Source organism: Bos grunniens, chromosome 17 (assembly GCF_055505025.1).
Source record: "Bos grunniens cultivar Pamir isolate PY7600 chromosome 17, Bosgru_T2T1.0, whole genome shotgun sequence".
In the NCBI taxonomy this organism is placed as follows: domain Eukaryota; kingdom Metazoa; phylum Chordata; class Mammalia; order Artiodactyla; family Bovidae; genus Bos; species Bos grunniens.
Window position 1 is genome coordinate 65,924,792 of NC_141181.1, and position 17,613 is coordinate 65,942,404.

General features: G+C 49.1%; 1 protein-coding gene and 1 long non-coding RNA gene across 7 annotated transcripts in view; one reads left to right on the forward strand and one right to left on the reverse strand.

The window, feature by feature from the left end:
• Nucleotides 1–3,135: 3,135 nt before the first annotated feature.
• The window catches only part of MYO18B (myosin XVIIIB), a 233,054-nt gene continuing 218,576 nt past the window's right edge, over nucleotides 3,136–17,613 (forward strand). For 4 of the 6 annotated variants that reach the window (XM_086345996.1, XM_086346001.1, XM_086345999.1 and 1 more), the window contains exon 1: nucleotides 3,136–3,336. The gene's annotated coding sequence lies outside the window, so the exon portion shown is untranslated. Of the gene's footprint in view, nucleotides 3,371–3,596; nucleotides 3,642–17,613 lie in introns of all 6 variants that reach the window. The other 2 variants (XM_086345997.1, XM_086345998.1) reach the window with 2 other exon arrangements.
• On the reverse strand, nucleotides 10,457–11,222 carry LOC147355676 (uncharacterized). Its single transcript, XR_015144015.1, has 3 exons — nucleotides 11,095–11,222; nucleotides 10,714–10,815; nucleotides 10,457–10,596 (listed from the first exon to the last, which is right to left on the reverse strand). It is a non-coding gene; the product is annotated as an uncharacterized LOC147355676 (long non-coding RNA).

Sequence of the window (17,613 nt, forward strand, 5' to 3'; positions counted from 1 at the left end):
AACAGTCGACAGGAGCCCCAGCTGTGGAACACGTGGTCATCATCATGGGCAAAGGGCACCCTGGTGGTGGAGCCCTTGGTCTGACGCAGTAGGTAACCAAGGCCCACTCCTGAGAGCTGCAGAGATCCCGTCACCCCTTGGCACCCAGGAGCAGCGGGAGCAGCCTGGGAGCCTACTCCCAGCAAGGTCACTGGGCATTGTCTTTGGTCCTCTGTTCTCTCATCCCTAAATTAAGAGAGTTGAATCAGATGACTTTGAAGGGCCATTCTAGCCAAAAATATCCTCCCAAATTTCCATTCAAGGGTAAATGTGAGGGACTTCGGCTATACCTTTAGAGCGAAAAGGAAATCTCTTCTCCCGCCAGTCCCAGGGCGGCTCCCACATAGCCTGAGTATCTCCTGTATGTCATCTTCCCCCTCAGACCATGCCTTCTGAACCCAGAGCTCCTGCCGGTTTACCTGGGCAGGAACCAGGTGTTGAACTAAAGGAGAGGCTTTCTTTTCCTGGCCGCTTTCTAACCATCCAGGTACCAGAGGTTGAAAAAAGGTTTTCAGTCCGAGTTGTTCAGGCTGGTTATCTCCAAGGATGCGACAGACCAGGTAACCCCTGAGGCTTCACTCTGTGCTCGTGTACGCAGCTTTGGACACGCACGAAACAAAGCCCACGAGGGGAAGTGTACTTAGTGGCTCACATTAACTCGTCCCTAACAGGTTAAATGGGAGATAGAGGCAGATGGCCACAGCAAGGAGACATTTTGCCTGATTTACAGATACCCCAAATGACTAGATTCTACATTTTTCTTCTTAAAGGATAACATTGGAAAGTGGATAAAATGCCCAGTTCATAGAGTTGATTTGATAGCTGGTAAAGGGCTTCCTGGAGAAGAGAATGGCAACCCACTCCAGTACTTTGTGTGGAGAACTCCATGGACAGAGGAGCCTGGCGGGCCACAGTCCATGGAGTCGCAGAGTCGGACACGACTTAGCCACTGAACAACCCCGCTTGCCAGGTGGTGCTAGTGGTCAGCAACCAGTGCAGGAGACCCGGGCTCCATCCTTTGGTCAGGAAGATCCCTTGGAGGAGGAAACGGCAACTAGCTCCAGTATTCTTGCCTGGAAAAACTCCGTGAACAGAGGAGTCTGGCGGGCTACAGTCCAGGAGGTTGCAGAGAGTCAGACGCGATGCGACTGAGCAAAACGTGTCTACCTGACCGTCAGTCATAGTTTCCTGCGTTGGGAATTTCCAAAGTTTTCTGCCTTTTACGTGTGTATTAGTGAAAGAGGATGCCTCTGGGCCACTAGCCTGATCCTATTTTAAACCTGTCTTGCACCTCCTTGTTTCTGTGTGACAGATAAGGATGGTTTCGCTTCTCTGCCTTGAAATGCCCTCCTGACCAAGGAAGAATGGAAAAAGGAAGGAACAGATTTACGAATATTCCATTGGTTTGCGTAAAGTTTGGTCCCTCTAACAAATGTAAAATAAGATCATACTGACTGCACTTTTAGAGGCTTAGCTACTGGAGCTGAACACATAATTGTTGTCCTTTCTAGATGCCATTGAAAAAAGCCCACCTCTTGTAACATTAAGTGGAGTGTAACCTATAAAAATTTGGAATCACCGTCTTGTACACTTGAAACTAAGATAATATTGTAAATCAACAATACTTTAGTAAAGAACAAGCACACCCCTTTAGTCAGGCTCAATGATTAAGTCTGTCCGGGTTACATGTAATACATATCTGATACAGTCACGTTAAAACAAAAACAAATGGTTGAAATGACCATTCATTCCAATGACCATGGGCTTCAGAGTCAGGAAGTCTGGGATTTGCATCCTGACAACCCCCTGCTAGCTGTGTGGACCAGCACGACATACATCACCTGTGAAAGTCCCTACTTTTCTCCTTCCAGGTGAGAGAGGCCGGGACCTGGGGTCCTGTACCCAAGCCTTTGTGCCAGCGTTGGACTAACTTCTTTTAGAGCAAGGGAATCCGAGAGACAGTGAGAGACTGACATCAACTGCATGCATGCACAGTTGGGGTAATTCCTAGGAACAAGATACAAAAGGCCACAAGCAAACTGGCATTGTGGAGGTGCGGGGAGCAAAAGCCGGTACTGCGCACGATCCATGCACCCGGCCTCACCACGGGGTGGGCAGACCACCTAAGCCACCCCTCCTGCCTGGCCCAGGCATCCACCCCCACCCTCCCCTCGTGTACGGAACCAGCCCACCTTCCTCAAGGAGCAAGCGAGGGCACCTGTTTCTTGTTCTTGCTCCCTCCTCTGCAGCACGAGCCCCAGGAAAGCCTTGCCTGAATTCCTATCCGGCTTCTTACCAATTCCTGTTGATTAGAGCCCAAGGACAAGAGTCAGTAACACAGGCAGTAGGCAGGGCTGGCTTTAGAGCCTCTCGTTTGCTGCAGCATTTTAAGACCGTGCCTTCTGGGGGTGGGGGGCCAGAAAGAACTTGGAGGGTTCAAATCCTGGCTCTCTGCTTTTTAAGGTTGTCGTTCAGTCACTAAGTCATGTTCAACTCTCAGCGCCCCAATGGACTGCAGCACGCCAGGCCCCTCTGTCCTTCATGGTCTCCCAGAGTTTGCTCAGATGCACGTCCATTGAGTTGGTGGGCTGCGTAAGGTAAGTTGGTTCATTTTTCCAAGCCAAAGTTTCTCCATGGGTAAGACGGGCCTGGGGAAAACCCTACCTCCCAGGTTGTTGGGACTAGGAAATGAGTTCATAGAAGACCTCCGGTTTGTGTGTGATGGCAGCCGCCTCCTTCTTACTTGTGTTTCCACGCATTGATTGTTTACCAAGAGACACCAGCGCTTGGTTAAGTGATGTCCTTCCAGAGACCAGCTGGGACATGGAGCCGGGCTCTCCTCCTCGCCCAGTTGCTCTGGCCTCTGGTTATCTGCGTGGAGCGGAGACGGTAGTGTGACTGAGTGGCCCGCCCTGGACAGGGGTGGCGTTGCCGGGGGGAGAATGTGCTTGTGTCGGGAGCTGTCCCCTCCCCCGCTCCATGCCACCAAATATGTCCATACGCTCCAACTGACTAGTCAGCGGCCACCCCGGGCTGCCGTCCCCTGTCCAGACCTGGAGCTCAGCAGCTAATTTTAGAAATGACTTGTCCACTCAGCTGCTGCTATCACACTGGTGCAGGGGGAGGGTGCGGGAGGAGCAGTCAGGGGAGGGGATGTGAACGACAGTGTGAGGAGGGGAGCTGCGGACATTTCTCCTCCGTCCCTGCTCGCCCAGCTTGGTGGCATCTCTGCGCTGCAACCCGGGGAGGCCCTTCGGACGGGAGTGGATCCTGTGCCCTTGGCCCCGGGTGGAGAAGGTACCGTCGGGCTGGGTTTTACGACAGGCACCCGGTGAGCGGACGGGCATAATTGTCCGGAATGTGCCTTGGGGGCTGCGGTGGCCGCTGGTCTCGTCTATTTCAGGCCTTTCAGCCTGCGAGGCCTGTTCTCCTTTGCTGGTTGGGTGTTTCATGGGAGAATTTTACAACCACACGCTGGTGTGAGGGAACACTGCTAAAAGATCACCCTGCTCAGGCCCCAGCTGTTGGCTGATTCTTAAATATCTATATACATTTAGAGTCATGGGATAACCACTTTGGAATCTCGGCTGGCAGACAGCAAGGTTCGTATTTTCCCAAAGCTACTAGTGATTTCTGCTTAACTGACTGTCGGTTGATGCTCAGGGAGCCCAACTCTTCCCCTTTCGTGTTTCCAATACTGTTGAGTATCAGCCGTGATGGTAATTGTTTTTTTTTTATTCCATTTATTCCAAATAAGCATGGCAAGGGAGGAGGGAGGGGATGGTGGGTGACGGTTTGAATTTCATGTGGCGCTGACTTGATCCCCTGTCGGAGAGGAGGTGTTTTCTCTGGCTCACCCGTTAGGGGCGTATCTTTGAATGGAGACCTGCACTGGCCTCAATGGGTGGCGGGGGGCAATGGAGACGCTGGGGAGGGGACACGGAGCTCCCTCCCTGGAGTCAGGCCTCAGGGTCAGGGCCTTGGAGCAGCTTTTCCATAGAGGTGGCCGGGAGGGGAAAGCCCCAGTCAGTTCCAAGCCGCCCAGCCTGGCCTCGACCCTGGGCTTCCGTCCCACAGGACTTGGAAAACTGGGCTGCGGCATTCACTCCTTGACCAGCCAAGCAGATGCCTGGCCTGATCAGTGCCCCAGCTCAAGAGGGGCTGGGGGTCCCACGGGGGCTTCCTGTGTCCAACAGGACCCTGGTTCCCTCAGGGTTGGCTTTGCTACTAAATTTAGGCTCTCCTGGATCTAGGTTGATAGGTCTGGGTGGGCTGTGGATAAGATCTAGAATTTAATGGCCCAAGACGGGAGGGATTGGCGGGGGAGGGTCTCCGGGTCACCTCACTTTGGAGGGGCTGCGTGTCACCCATGAGACATCCGGTGGCACCTGGGCCAGGTCACCTTGAATAGCCCAGTGTGGGCTCTGCTGACACTGTGACCTCGATCAGTCCCTCCCGGGATCTGAGCTTTAGTTCCGCCTTCTAAACCCCAGGAGCCTTGGCGAGATCATCCCGGAGGTGGCAACCAGGATTCAGTGTCTGTGGCAGCATTTCTCCCAAGGTTGGGTCTTCGGTCACCTCTACCGGCCTACCCTGGGGTGGGGGGAAGGCTTTTAAAACGTACATTCCCATCTCAGAACTACTCAACAGTCCTGGGGGGAAGGGACCTGCAGGTCCTCAGAGTTTAAACAGATTGAGGGGTCTGTGTACTCAGTTGTGTCTGACTCCTTGCAACCCCTTGGACTGTGGCTCGCCAGGTGCCTCTGTCCTCTGGGATTTTTCAGGCAAGAACACTGGTGCCCACCAAAGCTGGAGAAACACTTCTCCTCTGTGGGAGCCGATACAACCCCAGGGGGTACCCACTTTGTCAAGACTCAGGGTATCACATACTTGCAAAACATACTTGCACCCGTCCGCTATCAGGGTCTGATGAGTGCAAATTTTCATAAGGTCCATGGTCAGCCAGGGACAAGATCAGGCACTTCTGGGGGCTTTCTGAGCTGAGACCAGGAGGCCCAAATGCCGGAGAGAGCCTCCCGCCACTGCCAAAAAAAACAGGAACTCGGGCTGGGTGTCCACAAGGGCTCCAGGAGACAGCCCTTCAGCGGCTCCTGGTTTACCTCGGAGATAAAAACCACTGTCCAAATGGTCCAGTTTAAACAGGTAGTTAGTCACAGTGGTAGGTGACATATCGTTAATTTTTTAAAATTAATATATTTTAGAGAAATTTTAGATTCACAGCAAAATTGAGGGGAAGGTACAGAAATTTCCCTTATACCCACTGCTTCCTACATTCATAGCCTCCCTTATAATACCACCCCCCAAGGGTGGGATATCTGTTAATAGCTGATGAACCTATACTGACACATCATTGTCACCCCAAGTCCACATTCCATACAAGGGTTCACTCTCGGTGGTGTATATTCTATGGGTTTGGAAAATGCATCATGATATGTGCCCATCATTATTGTATCATATAAAATAGTTTCACCACTCTGAAAATCCGCTGTGCCCTGCATATTCATCCTTCCTTCTCCTCAGCTCCTGGCAGTCACTGATCCTTTTACTGTCTCCATAGTTTTGCCTTTTCCAGAATGTTACATAGTTGGAGTCTATAGGATGTAGTCTTTACAGATTGGGTACTTTTCATTTAGCAATATGCATTTAAGTTCCCTCCATGTCTTTTCATGGTACCCTAATTTTTAAGCTATGTGAAACTGAATTATTTGAAAAATGGAGAAAGTCAGTTTGAAGCAAGTGGAGGGCCCCTGGGTGCTGTCAAATCCAGCCCCACCTGTTCACAGATGGGGCAGCTGAGGTACAGAGAGGGTTAGCAACTTGCCCAAGGACACACAGCTTTGCAGTGACAGCACTGAGTTCACAACAGCCACTGCCTTCACGTCAGGCTCCCCAATTTAGGAATAATAACCCAATTTCCCAATAACAGGCTTCCCTGGTGGCTCAGACAGTAAAGAATCTGCCTGCAATGCAGGAGATGCAGGTTCGGTCCCTGGGTCAGGAATATCCCCTGGAGAAGGGAATGGCAACCCGTTCCAGTATTCTCGCCCAGAGAATTTCATGGACAGAGGCATGACTGCAGTTCACGGGGCTGCAGAGAGTCAGACGCGACAGAGCAACTAACACTTTCACTTCCCTGATAACCCCCACCCCTAAAACCTCCACCGTCATCCCCCAAACCTCAAAGGAAAGAATTAAATCTCAGTTCTAGTTTTCGACAAAAATTAACTTTCATCACACAAACAAGGTCATTGGGATGAGAGCTCTGAACCGTCAAGGCAGGTGTCATTCCCACTCTCCTTCCACTCCTGCTCTCACTTGCTGTCTCTCTCTCTCACACACACACACGTACACCACTCTTTCTGAAGGACCCAGTCACCGTCAGCTTCATCTGAATCACCTCCGCCTGCCCCCACCATGACTCACGCAGCTCCGTAATTTTCCTTTCAGCTACACTGTGTGTCTCCCTGATAACTGCATTATTTTGAGGAACTACAGTTTGAAATGGCAACCCACTCCAGTGTTATTGCCTGGAGAATCCCAGGGACGGGGGAGCCTGGTGGCCTGCCGTCTATGGGGTCGCACAGAGTCGGACACGACTGAAGTGACTTAGCAGCACAGTTTGTGGCAGCACAGAAAAGGTCTTGGAGAATCGGTGAGGTGGATTTACCAAATAATGTGGCTGGCACTGGCGCTCAGGGTGGCAGGAAGTTCAAGGTCTGGGGGTCCCAAGGGAATTTTTCTCTGCCCATAAAAGACTGCGTGCATTTTCAGCTGTTTCTTGAGTACCAGCTGGGGTTTGAGTTTCAGTTTCATGGAGGGCAACCGGATTAGCTGTCGGGAGAGAGAGATGGTTGCTCACCAGGATTAAATGTCTCCATGCTGGGTATTGCTGTAAGCTTGGTCAGGAGCGATCAGCCCCATTTTACAGATCGGGAAGTGAGATTTAGAGGCTTAAGCGACCCAAGGTCACGCAGAGTGAAATGAAAGTGGGACTTGGCGCCTTACTGCCAGAGACTTGTTTGGTCTAGTCTAATCAACAGCGTGAGCCGAAATAAGCAATTATGCAATGCTGTTCCACAGATGATGAAGCTGGTTCAAACTCATTTAATCTGTTGACAGTCTAGAAGGGGGCATGATACTATGCCAGTTTTATCCAGAAATCTGAGAATCAAAGAGGGCTAGTGTCTTGCCCGGGGCCATAGAGCCACTGAGTGGTGACGGATCCAGGAGTGACTTTTCCTCCTGTTCTTCTGTCAGCAGTGGGTTGACTCATTGCTCAGTTCTTTCTATGTCACATGTATGTATTGTTTGAAGCAAGATTGTTTTGCTTTTTTTTTCCCTCTCTTACTGCTCCTCTCCACTTGACATGATTGTCCTAGACCAGGGCTTCTTGGCCTCAGCACTATTGACATTTGGGACTGACTGATTCTTTGTTGTGGTGGGGGTGGGGGCAGCTGTCCTGAGCAATGTAGGCTGTTTATCAGCATCCCTGGCCTCCGCCCACTAGCACCCTGTCTCCAGTTGTGACAGCCAAAAATGCTTTTATGCCAAGTCACTTCAGTCCTGTCCAGCTCTTTACAACAACCCCATGGACTGTAGCCCAACAGGCTCCTCTGTCTGTGGGATTCTCCAGGCAAGAATACTGGAGTGGGTTGCCATGCCCTACTCCAGGGGATCTTCCCGACCCAGGGATCGATCTTGCATCTCTTATATCTCCTGCATTGGCAGGAGTGTCCTTTTCCACCAGCGCCACCAAACGCCTGTGGGTGGACACAGTCACCACCTGTTGAAAGCCCTCATCTAGTCCCATTCTGTCCGACAGCACTTTGATAATAGACATGTTCTGTATCTGTGCTGTCCAATATGGTAGCCACTATCCACGTGTCAAACACATGAAATGTGCCAGGTGCAACTGAGAGGCTGACATTTACATTCATTTACATTTAAATAGCCCCATGTGGCTAATGGGGCTTCCCAAATGGCTCAGTGGTAAAAGAGCCCACCTGCCAATGCAGAAGACTCAGCTTCGATCCCTGGGTCGGGAAGATTCCCTGGAGGAGGAAATGGCAACCCATTCCAGTATTCTTGCCTGGAGGAGAATCCCATGGACAGAGGAGTGTAGCGGACTATAGCCCATGGGGTTGCAGAGAGTCAGACAAGACTTAGGGACTAAATAGCAGGAGCAGTGTGGCTAATGGCTGCTGTATTAGACAGCAAAGCTCCAAGTAGCAACACAGCAAGAATAGAAAGACAGCCATATGATGGAGGAATAAAATCCTGAAAACAGTCAGGGGAGCCTCACAGCAGAAGCCTGACCAGTCTCTCACTTCAATCTGGCAACAGGAAACACCAAACCGGTATTCTGCGGGATCTGGGAGCCATGAGAAATGTCTCACCTGGGAAATGGTTGAAGGCTCCTGATGAGAAAATTGGGGGTCAATCCCTTGGGTGTCGTAGGTGGATCTCTATGTGTTGCTCCAGAGAGGAGAACCGGGGCCAGGATGTGGTCATCCCAGGAGGTTAGCTCTCTGGATAGGAGGGAAGAAGCAGCAAGCCCTGGGCACTGGGAAATAAGGACCCTGGTTCTGCTGCCGTGGGAGCTGTGAGTCCTAGCCGAGTCCCTTCCTTTCCCTGCTTGACAGACTCCAGGACCGGAGAAGGTGGGTTTGCTGGCCTGCGAGGGCTGTGCAGGTCTGCTCTAAGAAAAAAGCAATTAGAGCAGACCCTGCGTGTCCCACCTCGTCCTGAGCGCCCCAGCACTGGATGTGACCAACGGGGCACTGATCGGTCCTCCATCCAGGAAATTCCTTGTGAGCAGGGCTGGGCCTCTGAGCCTCTCTTACGGAAGATGAGTCCTGCTAGTCCTCTCTTGTCCATCCTTTTCCATCTCAAAGCCTCACCTGCTTTGCCTTCCCTCCTTCTAGCCCACCTTGTCTCTTCACGCTCTCTCTTTCCTTCTGTGAACTTCCCTACCTTTGTTTCCCACTTATCCCCCTCCCTGTTCTCCTCTTCCAGGAGGATGTGGGTTGTGATGAGTGGCCTGAATCCTCAACCACTTGCTGGCTGTGGGGTTCTCTTGCCCTGATTAGGGAAGGGGGGCCTGTGTGCTGACCAGGTCCCTCTTCATTCCCACCTGGCTCTGTGACCACCAGACACAAGGTCTGAGTGAGACTGGCTGGACCATGTACAAATCATGAGTCACTTTTGCCCATTTAGCCTCTAGATAGCAAGCAGCAGTCATCATTCCCTCATTCTACGCCCAAGGCAGACATTAATAATCAATCAGATCACCCTTTTCCCTATGAGCCAAGACGGAAGCTCAGAGTCCTTCCCAAGTAACACTCCAGACACAACTACTCATCTATCAGAGGCGATGAGTTGAAACTACTTGCCTCCCAGCTGTATTGGTCAGGATCCTGAGAGGAAAGCACTCGACCTTCTTGCCAGGTGAGCTCAGGCAAGTGCCTCAACTATCTGAGTCTCTGCTCTACTGGAGTGATGCCAACCACGTGGTTGCTGTCTTGGGGATGAAATGGGATAATGGATTTTAAGGTAATTAAATTTCAGGTCCAGTAGGCATTTAAGAGGGCTGAGAGCAGTTTAGGTGTAAGGTTTCTATCTCGGTGCTTGGCACAGAGTAGGTTCTCCCTAAATGTGGGTGAAACATCCAGTTCTGGGTCCTGGGCTGGGGTCTCCAGGCTGACTTTGACCGTGGAGTCAAACGAAGATGAAAAGAAGACTGCAAGCAGTTTTCAGTGGTTAAGCATGTGGGTACGTGGCTGTCCTCTTCCCATTTTATGGCTGAGAAAATTGAGTCTCAGAGAACTTCCTAGGCTCCCACAAGGTGATAGCGGCAGCAGGACATGGCCTTGGGCCATGATGAGAGATGCAGATACAGAAAACAAGGAGACACCAGAAATCCCTGCCGTAGACCTGCTGGCGATGGCCTGCTCTGTCCCTTGCCAGCTACACTCCTAATTACCCATCCATTCCTTCATTCAGTCATTCAGCAAATATGCATTGAGAGCAAAGTACGTGCCAGGCGATGTTCTAGGCTCTGGGGCCGCATACGTGAACAGAATAGGTGGACATGCTGCACCTCTTAGGGGCCGTGTTCTGCACGAGGGGTCGAAAACTAAACAAGAAACACACAGCACGATGGACAGTGAGCAAGTGCTGCGGGGAAAGAGCAAAATCAGACGACGAGCGGCCCTGGGACAGGGAGGAATGGAGCCAGGGAGCCATTCAAACAGGATGGTGAAGGCAGGATCATTGAGAAGATGACTCTGAGCAAAGACTTGAAAGAGGAGAAGACGTGAGCCAGGCGGAAGGAAAAGTGTGTGAAGCAGAAGGAGCAGAATGTGCAAAGGCCCTGAGGTGGGAACCCATGTGGAAGGACGTATCCAGGTCAGTGTCACTGAAGTAGAGGAACAAGGGGGATCCTGAGGGCTCTGGGAGTCACCATCCAGACTCAGGAATTTGTCCTTTGAGACAGGTGAAGTCACTGGAGGACTAGCTGCTGGGTCAAGGCTGGACCTTGAGGGGTGAGAGGGAAAGCCTTGAGGCCACTCATACCAGCATGTCTACATGGAAAACTGTTTCAAGCCATCCCTGGCTTTGGGAGTGACCTTTCCTTTCACCAGCCCTCCTCACCCGTGAAGGGAGACTTGAGACTTCATCCCATGAATTCAGAGCATCTGGGGCCTCTTCATGGGCTTAAAACGGCAGCTGATGAGGCAGGTGTGAGTTTCAGGCCTGGATGAGAATGCGGTGATAAGAACACTTGCTTAAATTAAGGCTTGACAAAGCCGCCCCAGTAGGGTTGGATCCTGATCCTGGGTCAGTGGGGCTGGCCTGGTGCCTTTGAGGGGTAGGACATGAGGGTAAAGGCAGAGACTGAGTCCTCTCCTTGCCCCCATGTGCTACAGCCCTCTGGGCCCACCCACGGCTGGGTTGAGGACAGCCCAGACCATCAGCCAGGATTCCCCCTGGAGCCTTGAAGCCGAGGGCTATTCTTGGGAGGCAGCCACTGACCTGGCCGGCCGGATGGGAAGTGTTGGGAGTCGGGGCAGGGCAGTGACCAGGGCAGCCACCTCAGGTCAGGCCTATTCATAACCTGGGCTCCAGCTGCCCAGGTCTGTAGCAGAGCGGATTACAGCCGTGAGTCACTCCGGGACGCTCCAATGTCTCCTAAGGGAATGAGTCGGGAGGAGGGTCTTTTGTCCTCTTCTCGCCCCTCACCCCTCTCTCCCAGGGATCTGGCCTCCCGCTTAATCTCCAGCTCAACCTCACGTGCCTGTGCAAGTGGGAGAGCCCACACTATGGGGTCTTTTTCTTATGCAAAGACTTGGCTGTTGCACTTGAATGAGTTTTCAGGGTCTCCTGTGGGCACCTGACCTCATCAGAGCTGAAATATCCCTTGTTCAGTCTTTGGCTCTTGTGATTTCACCCTTGCCAGGCCCTGCAGGAGCGGTACGGTGTCAGCCAGTGCTGTGCTGACAGTGTTTAACGGACTGGCTCCAGGAGTAAAAGCCCCGATTTATGATTTTTCCTAGTTTCTATAGTGTAAACACTCCCTGAACTGATTTCAATCTATCACGTGACAGCAACCCACTGAGGAGTTGGAAAGCGAGGGCCCCAGTAGGCTCTCGCGAGATGATGAAATTCACTTGATATCACCTCACGCGGGGTCGGTAAACAAGAACCACGATGGGATCTCACGAGATGGTGGGAGTGGGCGTGACGTCACCCCACGCTACACACCTGGAAAGCTGGGGCCACAGTGTGCTCTCGCGAGATGATCGGAGTCCACGTCCTCTCGCACGGGGTTATAAAGCAAGGGCTACGGTGGGGTCTCGCGAGATGGGTTCTCCTCAGCGCGGCCTCGCGGGATCCGTCTCATCAGCTCCCCGGATGTGCTGTTCTCACTGTGTGAGGAGAGATTGCTTGGAATGCTGTTCAGGCTGTTTTCTTATGTATGAGTTACTGACAACAGCTACTGGCAGGCCAAAGGGGCCGTTGAAAACTCGTGAACCATGGTAACTAACAGTCGGAGATGGGGGGCTGGTGTCTCTTCCAGGAGCGGGCAGTGAGGGACCCTACTCATAGCTAGAAGTGAGAAAAGTTGAAGGGGGAGGAAAGAGGCCTTTCCCTCCCCTCCTGACCCCCTTCACGAAGACTTTGGTGTATCGTTTAAGATCTGGGTATCCCCAGGTGTTTGGTTGTAGGAACCTCCACAAATACCAAAATCCATGGAGGCCCAAGTCCCTTATATAAAAAGGAGTAATCAGATCAGATCAGATCAGTCGCTCAGTCGTGTCCGACTCTTTGTGACCCCATGAATCGCAGCACGCCAGGCCTCCCTGTCCATCACCAACTCCCGGAGTTCACTCAGACTCACGTCCATCGAGTCAGTGATGCCATCCAGCCATCTCATCCTCTGTCCCCTTCTCCTCCTGCCCCCAATCCCTCCCAGCATCAGAGTCTTTTCCAATGAATCTACTCTTCGCGTGAGGTGGCCAAAGTACTGGAGTTTCAGCTTCAGCATCATTCCTTCCAAAGAAATCCCAGGGCTGATCTCCTTCAGAATGGACTGGTTGGATCTCCTTGCAGTCCAAGGGACTCTCAAGAGTCTTCTCCAACACCACAGTTCAAAAGCATCAATTCTTCAGCGCTCAGCCTTCTTCACAGTCCAACTCTCACATCCATACATGACCACAGGAAAAACCATAGCCTTGACTAGACGAACCTTTGTTGGCAAAGTAATGTCTCTGCTTTTGAATATGCTATCTAGGTTGGTCACAACTTTCCTTCCAAGGAGTAAGCGCCTTTTAATTTCATGGCTGCAGTCACCATCTGCAGTGATTTTGGAGCCCAGAAAAATAAAGTCTGACACTGTTTCCACTGTTTCCCCATCTATTTCCCATGAAGTGATGGGGTCGGATGCCATGATCTTCGTTTTCTGGATGTTGAGCTTTAAGCCAACTTTTTCACTCTGCACTTTCACTTTCATCAAGAGGCTCTTTAGTTCCTCTTCACTTTCTGCCATAAGGGTGGTGTCATCTGCGTATCTGAGGTTATTGATATTTCTCCCAGCAATCATGACTCCAGCCTGTGTTTCTTCTAGCCCAGCGTTTCTCATGATGTACTCTGCATATAAGTTAAATAAGCAGGGTGACAATATACAGCCTTGATGTACTCCTTTTCCTGTTTGGAACCAGTCTGTTGTTCCATGTCCAGTTCTAACTGTTGCTTCCTGACCTGTATACAGGTTTCTCAAGAGGCAGGTCAGGTGGTCTGGTATTCCCATCTATTTCAGAATTTTCCACAGTTTATTGTGATGCACACAGTCAAAGGCTTTGGCATAGTCAATAAAGCAGAAATAGATGTTTTTCTGGAACTCTCTTGCTTTTTCCATGATCCATCGGATGTTAGTAATTTGATCTCTGGTTCCTCTGCCTTTTCTAAAACCAGCTTGAACATCAGTAAGTTCACGGTTCACATATTGCTGAAGCCTGGCTTGGAGAATTTTGAGCATTACTTTACTAGCGTGTGAGATGAGTGCAATTGTGCGGTAGTTTGAGCATTCTTTGGCATTGCCTTTCTTTGGGATTGGAATGAAAACTGACCTTTTCCAGTCCTGTGGCCACTGCTGAGTTTTCCAAATTTGCTGGCATATTGAGTGCAGCACTTTCACAGCATTATCTTTCAGGATTTGAAATAGCTCAACTGAAATTCCATCACCTCCACTAGCTTTGTTCATAGTGATGCTTTCTAAGGCCCACTTGACTTCACATTCCAGGATGTCTAGCTCTAGGTCAGTGATCACACCATCATGATTATCTGGGTTGTGAAGATCTATTTTGTACAGTTCTTCTGTGTATTCTTGCCATCTCTTCTTAGTATCTTCTGCTTCTGTTAGGTCCATACCATGTCTGTCCTTTATTGAGCCCATCTTTGCATGAAATGTTCCCTTGGTATCTCTGATTTTCTTGAAGAGATCCCTAGTCTTTCCCATTCTGTTGTTTTCCTCTATTTCTTTGCATTGATCGCTGAAGAAGGCTTTCTTATCTCTCCTTGCTATTCTTTGGAACTCTGCATTCAGATGTTTATATCTTTCCTTTTCTCCTTTGCTTTTCGCGTCTCTTCTTTTCACAGCTATTTGTAAGGCCTCCCCAGACAGCCATTTTGCTTTTTTGCATTTCTTTTCCATGGGGATGGTCTTGATCCCTGTCTCCTGTACAATGTCACGAACCTCATTCCATAGTTCATCAGGCACTCTATCTATCAGATCTAGGCCCTTAAATCTATTTCTCACTTCCACTGTATAAATCATAAGGGATTTGATTTAGGTCATACCTGAATGGTCTAGTGGTTTTCCCTACTTTCTTCAATTTAAGTCTGAATTTGGCAATAAGGAGTTCATGATCTGAGCCACAGTCAGCTCCTGGTCTTGTTTTTGCTGACTGTATAGAGCTTCTCCATCTTTGGCTGCAAAGAATATAATCAATCTGATTTTGGTGTTGCCCATCTGGTGATGTCCATGTATAGAGTCTTCTCTTGTGTTGTTGGAAGAGGGTGTTTGTTATGACCAGTGCATTTTCTTGGCAAAACTGTATTAGTCTTTGCCCTGCTTCATTCCGTATTCCAAGGCCAAAATTGCCTGTTACTTCAGGTGTTTCTTGACTTCCTACTTTTGCATTCCAGTCCCCTATAATGAAAAGGACATCTTTTTTGGGTGTTAGTTCTAAAAGGTCTTGTAGGTCTTCATAGAAGCGTTCAACTTCAGCTTCTTCAGCATTACTGATTGGGGCATAGACTTGGCTTACTGTGATATTGAATCGTTTGCCTTGGAAACGAACAGAGATCATTCTGTCGTTTTTGAGATTGCATCCAAGTACTGCATTTCAGACTCTTTTGTTGACCATGATGGCCACTCCATTTCTTCTGAGGGATTCCTGCCTGCAGTAGTAGATATAATGGTCATCTGAGTTAAATTCACCCATTCCAGACCATTTCAGTTCGCTGATTCCTAGAATGTCGACATTCACTCTTGCCATCTCTTGTTTGACCACTTCCAATTTGCCTTGGTTCATGGACTTGACATTCCAGGTTCCTATGCAATATTGCTCTTTACGGCATCGGACCTTGCTTCTATCACCAGTCACATCCAGAGCTGGGTATTCTTTTTGCTTTGGCTCCATCCATTCTTTCTGGAGTTATTTCTTCACTGATCTCCAGTAGCATATTGGGCACCTACTGACCTGGGGAGTTTCTCTTTCAGTATCCTGTCATTTTGCCTTTTCATACTGTTCATGGTAATAGTTACCTTAATATTTACGTATAACCCAGCACAGTTTTCCTCGTATACTTTTAACCATCTCAAGATTGCTAATAATATCGAATGCAGTGCGGATGCTGTCAGCAGTTATAAACACGATGTAAATGCTATATAAATACAATGTAAATGTGAATACAGTGTAAATAGTTGTCAGGGCACAGCAAATTCAACTTTTGCTTTTTGGAATGTTCTGGATATGTTTATCGTCCCCCCCTCCCCACCCCCAGTTTTTTTAATCCACACTTGGTGGAATTTTCAGTTGCAGAACCTGGGCATGTGGAAGGGCTCTTCATTTTGTGTGGCGTGCTGTGTTACTTGCCCGTTTTGGAGTGTGTACTACGCGCATGCCCCATATTGCCCTCCGCCATCTTTACAAGCCAACCCTAGCACCTTTCAGTGTCACTGCAAATGTTCCCTGGTGGAGCCTGAGACACTGCAGGCAGGATGGGGAAACAGTTGCGCTGCTTCTTAAAAAGTCAAATGTAAAGTTAGCAGACAGCCCAGTAGTGCCGCCTCCTAGGAATCTCCCGAAGAAAAGTGGAAACACAGCGCACCAAAACTTACAGGCCTACTCAGAGCAGCGTAATTCGTCTCGCCCCAAAGTGGAAATAGCCCAAATGCCCATCAGCTGGTGAATGGATAAACAGGATGTGGTTTATCCATAAAAAATGGAATGCTGATGTACACAACAATGCAGAAAAACCTTAAAAACATGCAAAATGCAAGAAGCCACATGTAAAATACTGCATTCTCTAGGACTCCATCTATATCAGAAGTCTGGGGCCGAGGGTGGGAACAGCTAGTGACTGCACATAGGCATGAAGGGGCTTTAGGGGGCGATTCTGGTCACGTCGCCCAGGGTTGCAAAGTTTATCAGAAAGCATCTAAGTGTGCACTTACAATGAATGAAGCTTATGGCAGGCATAGAAGTTATACCTAGGTGAAGTGGGTTTTAACTTTAACAGTTTAATTTTTTATTACTGACACCTGGATCCGAGGCTGACAGGTTCTTTCCACTTTGGGTTTGCTGATTTACATTTCCCCCAGACATTTCTGTTTATACTATGGAAATAAATAAACCATTAAACTCTCTTCAGTAGGTGCTTATTGATGCTGTCCTTCTAGAAGCCTGACAATGGAATGGATAAAGTTGTTTTATTAATAAAATGTTCTTAAGCATCCTTTTCAGGGATTCATACTATTCCTTCGACTCAGATGTGTGCTAATTTATTTGGCTTCTCTAGTTACTGGAGGCTCAGTTGGTAAAGAATCCACCTGCAATGCAGGAGACCCTGGTTTGATTCCTGGGTCGGGAAGATCCGCTAGGGACAGGATAGGCTACCCACTCTAGTATTCTTGGGCTTACCTTGTGGCTTAGCTGGTGAAGAATCCACCTATAATGGGGAAAACCTGAGTTCAATCCCTGGGTTGGAAAGATCCCCTGGAGAAGGGAAAGGCTACCCATTCCAGTATTCTTGCCTGGAGAATTCCATGGACTGTATAGTCCATGGGGTCCCAAAGAGTTGGACACAACTGAGTAACTCTCACGTTTAGGATTTTTAGTCCTACAAGCAACACAGTGATGGTTTTTTTTCTGGTTGAGGATCACTTCCTCAATTTGTTTTCCAAAAGAGGACTTTCTAGGTCAAAAGCTGTGTATGTTTGTTAAGGTTTTGAAAATGATGCTAAAAATGCTTACTCTTTTTCTCAAAGCTCTCAGTCAGTTAAATAGCCAAGGTTTCCTGCGCTTTCCTCATTTTCACGGTCAAATTATATAGCCACTTACCCCTCACAAAAGAAACGCACACTTTTCTGTGATTTCAGAAATCTGGAGAGTGTGGAATAGTTACTAGAAGGGGTACGAGGGATTGTCGTGAGTTGGTAATGTTCTGTTTTTTAAATTGATATGATTTTATACAGTAAAATATTCTTAGTTGTACAGCTGAATGAATTTTTACACGTGATATACTAGTGTAACCAGCACTCTGTCCACCTAAATAAACCTAGGAGGAAATAATAATAATCAAAAAAAGTTTATTTGGTATTAAAGAATTGCATTTTGAGATACACAGGTTCTGATTGCAAAGCAGTGTCCTGCTGGGGAGTAAAATTCAGGGACTTTTAAAGGCTTAAGGGGAGGTTTGCATTACAAAGAACTGTAATTGATGTTGGAGGCCAGAGCTGGCCTTCCTTAAGGTGACTGAGCACTCAGG